At 42.5% G+C, this 14,011-nt stretch overlaps 1 long non-coding RNA gene across 9 annotated transcripts in view; it reads right to left on the bottom strand.

Annotated features, from left to right (window-relative positions):
* The window catches only part of LOC104873709, an 89,798-nt gene that overhangs the window by 65,619 nt on the left and 10,168 nt on the right, over positions 1 to 14,011 (bottom strand). For 8 of the 9 annotated variants that reach the window (XR_004515837.1, XR_004515834.1, XR_783545.2 and 5 more), the window contains exons 2-3: positions 8,865 to 8,942; positions 8,591 to 8,662 (exon numbers count right to left, since the gene is read on the bottom strand). This is a non-coding gene — a long non-coding RNA (uncharacterized LOC104873709). Of the gene's footprint in view, positions 1 to 8,576; positions 8,663 to 8,864; positions 8,943 to 14,011 lie in introns of all 9 variants that reach the window. The other variant, XR_004515841.1, reaches the window with a different exon arrangement.

Here is a 14,011-nt window from a genome sequence, read left to right as displayed (position 1 = left end):
CACAGAGATCCTCCTGCCTCAGCCTCCTGAGTGCTGGGATTAGAGGCTTGCGCCACCACACCTGGCCTAAATATAATTTGAAAGAGGGTTTGTGGTCTGCCAAAGAGTTGAACAGGACATACCCCATAAGGGAAAGTGATGAAAAGGAGTCAGAGGTGATGCTGTGGGCCTTGGAGCCTGAACACCTGGAAGGGTGACGTCTCCGGTTACTGAGACAGGGAGAACATCTGTGTGGACATGTCACCTAGACAGCAGGACGCCCGAGTATACAGAAGAAAGAGTCACTCTGGAGCCAACCACAATGGTGCACACCTATAATCCCAGAATCCTAGAAGGCTGAGAGAAGAGGATCACAAGTTCTAGCCCATCCTGGGCAACTTAGAGACCTAGCAAGACACTGTCTCAACATAAAATCAAAACTAAAAGAAAAAGACTGGAGGCGTAGCTTGGTGCACACAGTCTGGGTTCAATCCCCAGTAGCACAGAAAAAGAGTCATTGTGGTAGTGGCATGAGACATGATAAGATCATCAGGCTGAGAATAGAAACAAAGAAAAGGTTTGAACACTGAGTTCAGGGTTCCGCCAGCATGAAGAGTTTGAGGAATGAGGAAGAGATGCAGAAGTGACCAATGAGACAGGAAAAAACCCGGGAAAGCACAGTAACCTGAAAGTCAAACAAACCAAGCATTTTAAGGAAAGAGATGACTGACTCTGATTAACAACCACGCAAGTTAGCTGGACACAGCACCTGTAACACCGAAGGCTGAGAAAACAATTAGGTCTAACTCATTTTTATGCCCTTGAACAGACTGTCCAATTCTGCAAAAGGTGAATCATAACATAGCCCTTGGCTTTATAGGGCTTACATGACTGACATTTGTCATGATTAAATAGAAGTTTAATTGTATGTACACATAAGCTGTCACCAAAGGCAGTGTAGAGTAACAACTCTAAAAAGTTATTTTCTGCTGGATGTTCTGGCCCATGCCTATAATCCCAGTACTCTGGGAGGCTGAGGCAGGAGGATTGCAAGTTCAAGCCCAGCCTGGATACCCGGTGATTGAGTGAGACATTGTCTCAAAAAAGTACAAAAAATAAATAAACAAGCATGGCTAGATGTGTAGTTCAGTGGAAAGGCCTTGTGTTCAAACCCCAGTACTCAAAAATAAAAATAAAAAGTTATTTTCTTTATTTTCTCCCCTCTCTGGGTCTAAGAATACAAGCTATGGCCATAAAACACTGTTTGATTTGATTTTCATAAAGCCAGGGAAATCAACTGGTACTTTTCTTTTTTTTTCCCATTAAGTTTATTGGTACAATTAAAGCAAACAATACAGTTACATTTGTCATTGGGATCTTGTACCTTTACATGATATTTACCGCTTTTCTAATCAAATCACTTCAAACCTAGAATGGCCACCCAGAATCCAGCCTCATGGTCTATCATCGCAAAATTGCTTCCAAATACCACACGTCACATTCACAAAGAAAGTACTGGTGAATGTCCTTGACAATGGTAACAACTTCCTGACATTTTAGTAGCTGGTTTTTTTTATCTCTTATTCATAAATATGCCCCTCATTCTTTTATTTCCTGTTTGCCACACCTTGAAGTGATAAATAAGCTTTGAGTGATTTAACAGAGTCCCTGGGGTTGATTGGGTACGGTTTAAAAATGTCCTTCAAAGGTGCGAGGTGATTGGAGGCTTGCTTCCCCCTGCGGCAGGAGCAGGGCCTTGTGGGAGTTTCTTAGGCCACTGGGATCATAGGCACCTTGGAAGGTAACTCTCCTGCAACTTCCTGAGCTCTTATCACAGGGTTGCTACAAACAGAGCAGGCCTGGCCCCACCCAGGGCTCCCTGCTTCCTGGCTCTAATCAACACTGCTTACCCTCACACAAGCTCCCACCCCATGCGGTACCATCAACCGCCCTTGCTAGAAGCCGAACCAGTGGGAAGCCCTGATCATGAACCTTAAACCAGCAAAAGTATGGGCTAAGTAAGCCTCTTTTCTTCATTTGTAGCCTGTGTCAGATATTCTGTTACAGTAACGAAAAGGTCACTAACGCAGCCATTACTTTTAAACGATTCTTTTGCTAAGATACAACAGAATTGGAAATCTATTCACTAGTGAAATGTAGAACCAAACTACAATTTGTAGAACCAAACTACAATAGTTCAAACTACATGAACCAAACTACAAATGATGTATCACTTCATACCTGTCAGGATAGCTATTCTCAAAAAGACAAGCGATAACAAATGTTGGTGAAAGTGTGGACTCTGTGTGCATTGTTGCTTGGAATGTAAATTAGTATGGCACTTCTGGAAAACAGAATGCAGATGCCTCCAAAAATTAAACAAAGCTGGGCATGGTGGTGCACGCCTGTAATTCCAACACTCGGGAGGCTGAGGCAGGAGGAACCCCGCAACTTTGAGGTCAACATAGGCCACATAGTGGGTTCAGGGCACGCCTGGACTACATAGTGAGAAATAAGCCAGATACAGAAAAAAAATACTGCTTGAACTTACCGATTTATGAAATTCAAAAAGAGCTGAATGCATGAAAACAAAGTAGCACAGTGTTTGCTGAGGGTGGGGAAGGGGAAGAGATAGGGAGATGGTGGTCAAAGAATACAAACTTGAAGTTATATAGGATGAATGTCCAGAGCGCTGACTGCAACTAGTATTATCACACTGCATACTGAAAATTTTCCTTAAGGTGGATTTTAGGTGCTCTTACCACAAAAAGAAAGGTGCCCGTGTGAAGTTCTGGATACGTTAATTTACTAGGCTGCAGTGATCGCTTCACTATGCTACATGGAAGTCAAACTCCTGTTGGGGCCTGTGCTTTGCGTGCACGAGGTCCTGGAGTAAATCCCCACAACCGAAAGCAGAAAAGTCATGTTTTGCTTCTTAAATATGTATAATTTTTAAAGTTTTACTGGAAAAGAAACATAATATTATGACATGAAACAAGAGTCAGAAAATACCAGTGTTCTTAAACATGTGGCATCTGTTTAACTAATGAAATCTATGGATACTTCTCCAGAAAATCAGACATGAATAAACATTGCCAAGGCTTGATACATCTGGTTCCACACTAAAAACTCCTAATTTAAAAAAAAGAACACTCCTAATTCATGCTTCTATTTTTACAGATGAAGAAATTAAGACTCCAAGATATTAAGTTAACCTACCCTGGTTAGAGTATTTGGCACAATCCATTCTCTAACTACTCTTTCCTTTTGTTCATCAGCTGTTTGTTCCAAATAAACAACCTTGGCTGAAGTAAAATAGGCAGTAACCCTGAAAACTGTAAAGTGTGACTCATTTCTAGGTACTCAGGGCTCACTTCCAAAATGGCACCAGTACAGCTGAGATTAAAAAGTCCAAATTGCCTAATCCCTTTGTCTGTGTTCAGAAGGCTACAGCTCACCTGCCTCCTTTACTGATTCACTTCAGCTTCAAGGGACAAGTTCTCCTCTGTCCTCATAGTTGAACTTTTCAATTCTTTGCCCCTGACTGATCATGACTCTACACATTATGGATTATATTGCCTCTTAAACTTTTTTAATTGAACAGAACTAACCTTACCCTATGGTTTTTTGCTTTTTGTTTTGAGGTAGGAGCTCACTTTGTAGTTCAGGCTGGCCCTGTACTCACTATGTAACCCAGGCAGGCCTTGAACTTGCAGCGATCCTCCTGCCTCAGCCTCCCCAGTGCTGGAACTACAGGCATGTGTCACTATGCACAGCTTTTACTTACAGTTTGAAGAACACTGGAGCTGGAACTACAAAGGCTGCCTGTCTAATCTCCTACCCAAAGCAGAACTGCTCTTTACTACTCAGTGGGTAATTTACTTACTAAGGCTCAAGTACTATGCCAGATGTCTAACTGAGCAATTTCTTACAAGCTAAGTCACTCAGGCTCTTGGGCACAAACGTACAGGAATGAAGTACGGTACTAATTCTTGAGGTTTCATATTCAATTGTTAGTGGGCTTTATTCCTCAGCAGACTCTTTCTCATATTCAGTTGATATCTTCCTAATAGACTCGACTGGTACCAGAATTTCCCTCTGAAGACACATAAATCTGAATCTAAACCCTTTGTCACACAACTAAGTGAAGAGAGTTAGGATACTTTTAATAAGTCTGTTCTCTTTTAGACCTCTCAATTCCTCCTTACATTACATGGCATCCAGATACTTATTTTAGGTAGAAGGGAGTAGAACTGAGTATTTTATTTTTCCAAATATGTAGGTATTTTAAAAGTTACAATTCTAGTTAAGAATTTCTACAACTCCAATTAATTGCTAAATCAATGGAACAAATGTATTAAAAAGTCCATAATTACTTTTTGGATCAACTCTGGCAGTAACTAGGCTTGCAATATCCCCAATTTGTATCACTTTCCCTGTGATATGAAATAATAACGTCAATGCAGTTGAAGATCTATAAAGTATGACTTTTCATGAATTCACATTGAAAAAAGATAAAGAAATGTTAAACGTTGACCTTTACCTAAAAAGTAAGAATTACCTGGCAAGCACAAAGTCCTTAAATCAATCCCCAGTACCAAAAAAATTGATACAAAATTGATATGATGGCATATGCCTATAATCCTAGCCCTCAAGAGGCTGAGGCAGGAAGAGCTCCGTGTGTTTGAGGCCAGCCTGGGCTACATAGTGAGACCCTGTCTCAAAAATCAAACAAAAACAAACAACAACAACAGAACTGATACACTAATTCTAAGAAAATTAAGCTATAAATTAAGCATACTGAAGAATAAATGTATTCTTATGATTAAAACTATAGCCACGGGGATTTAGCTCAGTGGTACTGCCACTCGCCTTGCAAGCACAAGGACCGGAGTTTGATCCCCGGTACCAAAAATAAATAAATAAACTATAGCTATGAGCATCTGGTCTATAGTCTTAAATGGTTGTTAGAACGGGTAATACTGTAAAACTATAAAATTCATAAATGCATTGTTTTTCTGGGCTTCAAGCACACAAAACTGTGAAGTAATACAAATTAACTAATAAAATGCTATTAGCATAGAAAGTTTAAGGATAGCAAGAGTTTGGTCTAACAGCCAGAGATTTAGCTCACTGGCACCACGCCTGCCTGGCAAGCACAAGGTTCTGAGTTCGATTCCCGATACTGGAAAAAAATCAATTGCAAGAGTTTGGACTTTATAATTAACGAAGCAAAAAAAAAATTGTAAACATTTCAGGGTATTTCGAGTCGTACTTCTGGGTGGTGAGATTATAGGCAATAATTTTTCTGCCATTTCTTTTTCGTTATCTATACTTTCCAATTTTTCCAAAATAAAGGTACACTTACATTTGTAATTAGAAGCATCAACAGACAAAAAGTGAACCCCTACTTGCCAAGAGTTTATCAGTTCACTGCCACAATGCTGAAGAGAATTATGAAAATTTCTTAGATCGATACTTCTTCCACTTGAAATGATTTGCACACAAATCATCCAGAGGTCTAATGGAAATACAGATTCTAATTCATTTTCGTTTTCTTTATGGTAGATGGGGATTGAACCCAGGGCCTCGCATATGCTAGGCAAATGCTTTACCACTGACTACATCCCCAGCCCTCCTGGTCCACACTTGGAAAACCAGCGTTCTAGTCCAGAAAAATGAACCCTCTTGACTGCTTTCTTTTGGTGGGTGTGGTTAAGGAAGAGTGAACAACTCTTTTTCCATGGATATTCCATGGATTTTTAATTTTGAAATGAGTTGTTCTGGAATGGATTGTGTCCCTAAAAAGATACGCTAAAGCCAGGCGCAATGGCACACTTTTGTAATTCCAGCACTCTGGAAGGCTGAGGCAGGAGGATCACGAGTAGCCCAGCCTAGGCAACTTAGTGACTTAGCAAGACCCTGTCTCAGAATAAAAATAAAAAGGACTGGGGAAGGTAGCTCAGTGTGAACATCCTGGTTTCAATCCCCAGGGCTGAAAAAAGAATTAGACCCAAAATATCGATCATTTAAGTTAAATAAATCACAATGTAACAAGAGAAATAAAATGCAGCTAGAAGATCTGCACGCCTTGGTGTGGAAGAATGTCCTCGATACATCCTGACAGCGAAAAGGCACAACAGTGCAGTCAAACTGACAAGGTGCAAAACTGAAGTGTGTCCTCTACTAGCTTGTGAGACTTCCACCATGTCTGTAGGCTCTGTGTCTCAGTTTTGTCACCTATAACATTGATATCGCACTGGCATTTATCCCACAGGATGCTGTGAGGATTAAATCAACTGGTGGGGAAAAAAAGTGTTTCACCCACTCTTTGGCATAAAGCAATCGCTCTGTACAGAGTTAACAAGGCCCTCTGGGATCTGGAGCCTGCCTCTCTCCCCAGAGTCATTTCCCACCAACGCTTGCTAAATTACTAAAGCGAATTCTCGATGCAGTGCTCTTGTGACACTTAGCTCGTTATCTCTTTTGTCACCACTATCACACTTTAATCAAGATGCTGGCATGTTTACATCCCTTAGTAAATTGTGTTTCCAGTAGATCACAAGGCTAGAAACTTTGGCTCATTTAGTCATACACCCACTCACTCACTCATTCAACAAATATTTTTGAACATCCACTACATGCCAGGTACTTCATAACTATGTCCTCAGAGCTGAGATCTTATAGGTGCTCAAAAATATAAGCTATAGTTTAGTATAGTACAAAGAGAACAGGATTCAAATTGAGTAACACTGGGCTAGAATTGGGGTGGGTGGGTTTTTTTTTGTTGTTGTTTCGGTTGGGTTTGGGTTTTTTGATGTTCTGAGGATTGAACCCTGGGCCTTCCCACTGATCTACATCTCCAGCTCTCTCTCTCTCTCTTTTTTTGTTTTGTTTTGTTTTTAATTTGAGACCAAGTCTCACTAAATTCCCCAGGTGGGACTCAAATTTGCAATCTTCCTGACTCAGCCTCCCAGAGTGCTGGGGAGATAGAAGGCTAGGGTGTGGTTAAAACTGGCTAGGAAGGTAGATGTGACCTGCTAACCGCAAAATCCCAGGACACAAGCCTAGAACAATTCCCAGAGTTCTGCAAAGGGACTTCTTGTAAAAGGTTTTCCATAGGATGGGCCTGGACTTGACCTCACCCTGAGGAGAGGGAGATACACAAAGGACAGTCAACAAGGAGCTTTATGCCACTTTGTTCTCTCTTGCACAGTGGTTCACTCTCACCCTGTAGAGCATATTTTATTTTCTTATTTTTACCTGGCCCAAACTTCCTTTCCTACCTTTAATAAAACTTTACACTTGTCTCGACCAATTCTTTGCTCGGGCCAGAACGAATCTAGAAATCACCTCCAAAAGGAGACTCCAAGACCCAAAATCCAGTAATACTACTGTCTATCAAAATTCTGTTTTCAAACCTTAGCTAGATTTGCAATTCCAATCTTGTGTGAGCCAAATCTGCTGCTGAAAGAAAACACACATCTCCTTAAAAGCAACAACAGCCAGCAAGAAAGTAAGGAACTACCACTTTATTTTTTGTGAGGTTAGGAGAGTTAAATTGGAAAGATGAAGACTCCTGGGATTCCAGCAGGAGTCCTGAGTTGGTGGCCACATGGTCCCTTGATCTAGAACAGGGAATTGTCTAGAAGCCACCTATCACAGGTAGATCTGTGGATTTATGTGTTGTGGATTTTTTTGTTTGTTTGGTTGGTTGGTTGGTTTTTTGAGACGGTCTCACTATGTAGTTGAGACTGACCTGGAACTCACTAAGTAGCCTAGGCTGGTCTCTAACTCACAGTGATCCTCCTGCCTCAGCCTCAGCCTCCCAGTGCTGGGATTACAGGCGTGTGCCACCATGCCAGGCTTTTTGTTGTGTTGTGTTTTTTTTGTTTTGTTTTGTTTTTTGTTTTTTTGAGAGCTGTGGGTTTAAAATGACCAGTTGGAACTCAAGCTCTCTAACCCAGTTTAAGGGGAAGAGGGATTCTAGAGGAAAATAAGAAAACTGTTATTTTGTATTATATGTACCTCAAAACTCAGGAGCTTAGCAGGGAGTACCTCCAACTCCCTTTAGGAGGGAGCGGGGTGTTATTACATGTTGCCTGAGGAAATCATTCTTGGTCCAGAGCCCTAGTTCGCTGTCTATTCTTATTTTAATTCCCTATCAATAGACAAAGCCAAATTCTAAGTGAAAGCTGGAAGCCGTGGAAGTCAGCTGTGCCAGGCGCACATCAGCAGATGCAGTGAACTTCCCTTCGGTTTTGTTGGCCTCATGGAGTGGGGAGATCCATTTATACTCATTTTCTGAGGACCGAAGCCCTTAGTGACAGATTAACACTTACCAAAGGCTTCCTACGCTCAGTGCTTTACTAAATGCATGTTATTCTATTTAACTCTCACCCCTTGGCCTTCCCCACAGCCTAACCCAGGGGAGAAGGCCAGAATGAGACCCTCTGCAAATTCGCAGGCCAGAGACACACGACTTAGGCGAGGCATTATTAGGAGATAGCACAAACCAAAACTCAACAACGCTGTACAAAATACTTCCTCAAACAAAGTGTTATCGGGTAGGCAGCCTGCTTCTAAAAGTGGCTTACCGACTAAACCTTACCAAGTTCTGGGTTGCTTGCTCGCCTCTCCCTCTGCAGTTAGATTCCGGGGTCTTCTCCTCTTGAACGAAGAACTGAACAAAAGGAGCAAAAAGCAGTGACAAACTGTGAGAAAACAGAAGTGAAGAGTTGGGGGAGAAACTGGCTCTGCAGGGCAAGCTTGGGCCGAGTAAAAGAGAAAAGGAGAAGGAAAGGCAATAAAAGTACACGCTGCAACTGGAAAACGTGGTACGGTCTATGGTGGAAAGTTACTACGACAAGTTCCTCAGGACTCACCTCTCCCTTTGTACTGTCCAAATGTCAAGGAAACCTGTGAGAATTTCTACATCTGCGTCCTGAGAGGCTGTGCTGGTCCTGGAGAGAGTTAAGTTAATTAGACATCTTGTAGGCAGTTAGACAGGGCCGGCCTGAGAGGAGCCAACACAAACGACAATCAAGACACATTCACGGAAGGCCAGCATTGTAAAAGAAGAGAAACTAGCCAGGGCTTTAGCTCAGTGGTTCTGGCGCCTGCCTCACAAACGCAAGGCCCCTGGGTGCAAACGCAAGGCCCCTGGGTTCAATCCCCGGTACCAAGCAAAAAAAAAAAGAAGGGAAACTACCACACTCATGTGCTTCCCCTAAGGAAGAATAGCAGTGAGGATTTTAAATAGGTATCGATCACCTGGGCAAGGGGCCACCCCTTCCCGGAAATATCCCAGATGGAAAATCCTTACCTGCTTGCTATGGGACTTGCTTCCCCATTGGATCTGCATCTAATCAACTATACTTGTCATTCTTACTGGTTGATCAGTTTTATCCACCCTGTAGTTTTTTATTGGATCAGTATTTCCTAAACACCTGTACTTGCAATCTTGCTTGTTGACTATAGTTTTGTCCCACCTTGAACCCGCCTCACCTCATGGCTTTTTCCCATAAAAACAACTTTGAGAAGTGGGAAGGCAACTCACTCTTCCATTCCCCTCCCCCCCCTTTTTTTTGGCTTTTTGAGACAGGGTAACACTACGTAGTTGAGACTGACCTGGAACTCACTATGTAGCCCAGGCTGGTCTCGAACTCACAGCGATCCTCCTGCCTCAGCCTCCCGAGTGCCGGGATTACAGGCATGCGCCACCACGCCCAGCTCCCAAGGCCTTCTGTCTCTTTTAGACAGAATGTAGGAGCCCGGCCATGGCCCTCTAGGAGTTTGACATTTAAAAGGAAACTTCTTCACCTCTACACTCAAGACATTGATACAATCTGTGTAACATTGTAGGACTCTGCTTGTTAAACTTGTTGCTGCAATGGAAGAAACTCAAAGACACAGCCATAGATCGGATGTTCTTTGTAAAGAGTCAGAAAATCCGGTCTTTGCATAAAAGATACAAATAGTTGCTTGGTTCTTCCTGTTGATGTGAACCTATAAAAGGAGCTGTTTCTATGAAATAAATCAGACTTCTCTTGGTCTCCACTCAGGGTTGAGTGTTCTTTCCTTTCTCAATCCTCACTCCCCGACTCAGGCACGTTCGTGTTGTGACGGCTGGACCGCCACAACAGAAGCTATTTTTCTCTCAATAAAGTTTTCCTACACTTAACCTCTATTGTTCCTAGAATTCATTCTTTGATATTAGAGAACATGAACCCACGTTTCAGATATCTAGCAGGTTTGGGGGTTACATCTATTCCCCTTATATCACTGGGATCCCACACCTCGGGCTGAGATCAGGTTTAGGCCATCCTACTGAAACCTTGCTGGAGTTCTCAACAGACGCTGGGAACTGTTCTGCCCATGTGTCTGAGATTTTGTAATTAACAGGCCATGCCCAGTTCCCCAGCCAGCTTTGCCATTCCCTAATCTCCTATCTCAAAAGAAATTCTGGGGCCGGGGATTTAGCTCAGTGGTTCCACTCGCCTCACAAGTACAAGGTCCTGAGTTCGATCCCCTGTTAAAAAAAAATCTTAAAAATTCAAAATGAAAGGACAGGTAAAACTATATCAAGTGAATGCATACATGAAGAAAATAGGGTAGGCCAAGCATGGTGGCGCAAGCCTGTAATCCCAGCACTCGGGAGGCTGAGGCAGGAGGATCGCTGTGAGTTCAAGACATAGCCTGGACTACATAGTGAGTTCCAGGTCAGTCTCAACTACATAGTGAGACCCTGTCTCAAAAAACCAAAAAAGAAAAAAAAAAAAAAAAAACCAAAAAAAACGGGGTAACTTGATTTAGTCACTCCACAATGTAATGTACACATATACCAAAACGTCACACTGTATATACCACAAATATATATAATTTTTAGTTGTTGATTAAAAATAAAGTTAAAGTTAAGCTCTTTTTCCCTCTGCTTCTCCCTTCTGCCAAACCGAAAGATACCTCACCAGGCACTGGAGACATCGGCAACCCAGAGACTTTCAGGGACCTGAGAGTTGCCTTGCAGAGCAGGCAACCAATCAACCGAGCCAACAAGGAGGGTTAGGAACAGCTTGGAATCCAGCGTGACATCTCCCAGAGAAGAAAATTTAAGAGCGAGGCACCCAGAAGCCGAAACAATGGCTATATAAAGTATTGCCTTCTGGCTGGGTGTGGTGGTGCACGCCTGTAATCCCAGCACTCCGGTGTCTGAGGCAGGAGGATCGCTGTGAGTTCGAGACCAGCCTGGGCTACACAGTGAGTTCCAGGTCAGTCTCAACTACATAGACCCTGTCTCTAAAAGCCAAAAACAAACAAACAAAAATAAAGTACTTCCTTCTGAAGAATGCTGCAGTGCCCCCTGCCCCTGAGCCCAGAGGGAGCAACCCGGAGTGCACACAGTTATATTGCTCCTCCTGCAGTGACCTAGGCTGCATCTGTACTGTGCCACATTGGGACCACGGGCATTTCAGGAGTACACCTTGTCCTTTGGGGCCCTAACCATTACACATCCCCATCTCTGAGGTGCACCACCACTGCACATAACTCCCCAAAGTGGCTACAACACCCTGTCCTTGTTTCAGGGAGTCTAGGCCTAATAGTATGGCCACAGCAGGCAAGGCTTGAGTGGCACACATCACCCGGTAAAGAGAAGCCTCGTGAACCCACAGTATAAAAGCGCCTTCAGTCTCAGTGGGGAGGCAGCTTTTGACCTAATGAAGTAAGTAGCTGCATGACTGAAGCACTTTGCAGGCGACGCCGATGTTGCTGCCCATGAAAAAGTGCATGAAGAATGCGCTCTTGCACCTACCTAGAACCCAAGTCACCATGCCCTATTGAAACAAACCCTTGAGATGCATCTACAGATAAAAACCCTCTCCTATGAAAGCCTTTCTACAAAAGCAGAAGAGATGACTGCTTCTCTAGCTGCACAGATGTCAATGAAGGGACACAAGATGTATGAATCAGCAGGAAACAGAGTACACCACGATAATTGTGTAGTAGGGAATAGTTACTGCCAAAGGAAAAGAAATAATAAATATTGGTGAGGCACTACAGAAAAGGGAATTCTTACCATTTGTTACGATATAAAATAATAAAGTTACTAGGGGAAAAAAGTAGGACAGTTCCTAAAAAATCTAAAATAGACCCACCATATGATCCAGCAATCCATTTTTTGGATATGCATCCAGTGGAATTTAAATTAGTATACTGAGGGCCGGGGATTTAGCTCAGTGGTTCTGCTTCCTGCCTCACAAGCGCAATGACCCGAGTTCGATCCCCGGTACCAAAAGATTAAACAAATAAACAAATACATTAGTGTATTGATGAGATATTTGCACTTTCATCCTCACTTTAGCACTACTCCTAACAGCCAAGACATGAGGCTAATTAAAGTGTGCATCAACAGATGTACAGATAAAGAAAATATGGCATATTTAATGCTTTCGACCATAGATCAAAAGGAAAAAAAAAAGAAATCCATGCTTGAGCAATTTGGATGAGCCTGGAAAGCATTACGTAATGAAACAAAACTGGCACAGAGAGACAAATACCACGTGATCTCACATGTTTGTAGAATGGGGAAAAGCTGACCGTACAGGAGAAAGAAGAACGGTATATAGCAGGAGCTACTCAAGGTAGGGATGTGGATATACAGAGGCTGGAGAATATAAATAGATGCAAAAATAGGAGGAGTAATTCCCCATGTCCTCTTGTACAGGAACGTGTTCATATCTCACAAAATTATGTTTTATATTTCCAAATAGGTAGAAGAGAGAATTTTGAACTTTTCCACCAAAGAAATGAAAAAGGTCTAAGGGGATAGATATGCTTGTTACTCAAATTTGATCAACCTATACTGTATACATGCATAAAACATCATACCGTACCCCACAAACACGTACAACTGTGTCAATTTAAAATAAAATAGTATAGGGTCAGGGATTTAGCTCAGTGGTTCCGCTACCTGCCTCAGAAGCGTGAGGGTCCCCTGGTACCAAATAAATAAATAAATAGTATGTCATAAAATTCAAAAAATCGCCGGGCATGGTGGCACACACCTATGAGCCCAACACTCGGGAGGCTGAGACAGGAGGATTGCCACAAGTTCGAGGCCAGCCTGGGCTACTTAGTGAGTTCAGGGCCAGTCTGAACTACAAAGGGAGACCCTGCCTCAAAAAAACCAAACCAAACCAGAATAAAATAGAATTTAAAAATTAAAGTTAAAAACAAAAATATATTTTTTTATGAAAGACAGGAAGGCGGTTGGACTTCCTCTTCCAGCTATGATGAAATAATAACACAAGACCAGGTTTATCTTCCCACCTTAAACCACTCTTGGAAATGGGTAAACGTAAGCTGAGTTTGGAAGTGCACACTTGTTATCCCAGGCAGGAAACTGAGAGTTGGAGGCCGGCAGGGGCAACTCACTGAGACCCTGCATCAGAACAAATAAACAAATGCAAAATCTTGGAATGTAGCTCCCTTAGTGCATGCTGGGTTCAATCCCCAGTACTGAAAAAAATGGGTAAAATAGATGAAGCAGGAATTTTTCAGACACTGGACAATAAGGAGTACGTATAAGAAAGTGATACTAGGAAATGGAAAAAATAAAGTCAGTCCTACTGTTGCCTTCAGCTTAATTCACAGAAAGAATTTCCAGGGTATGGTGCTGGAAAAAGTTACCCAAACGGAGCCCTGTGGTTTCCCTATGTCACAAAGATAACACTCAAAATCCAAGGCAGACAGGGAGCCAGAATTTGGGGGGCAAAGTATCCAAGGGAAGAGAGCTTCACTTAAGAGGGATTTGATATGCACAGGGTTCTACTTATCTGATCAGTAGATGCGTGGGAAAAGTGCCCATTGTTAATATAGGGCCTCTCGTGTTCCGGATTTATGGCTTTTGCTTTCTGTGCAATTGAACTGGGCCCTTTCGCTTTCCTGTAGAAAGGAGCACTATACAAAATTTTGTCAGTAGAGGGCGCTAGACGGACATTGTAAAGGAAAAGGGTTTTGCTCCCCCCCCCCCCCC

This window comes from Fukomys damarensis, unplaced genomic scaffold (assembly GCF_012274545.1).
Source record: "Fukomys damarensis isolate Sample0158 unplaced genomic scaffold, DMR_v1.0_HiC HiC_scaffold_39, whole genome shotgun sequence".
NCBI lineage: Eukaryota > Metazoa > Chordata > Mammalia > Rodentia > Bathyergidae > Fukomys > Fukomys damarensis.
This window is presented reverse-complemented; position numbering and strand designations above follow the sequence as displayed.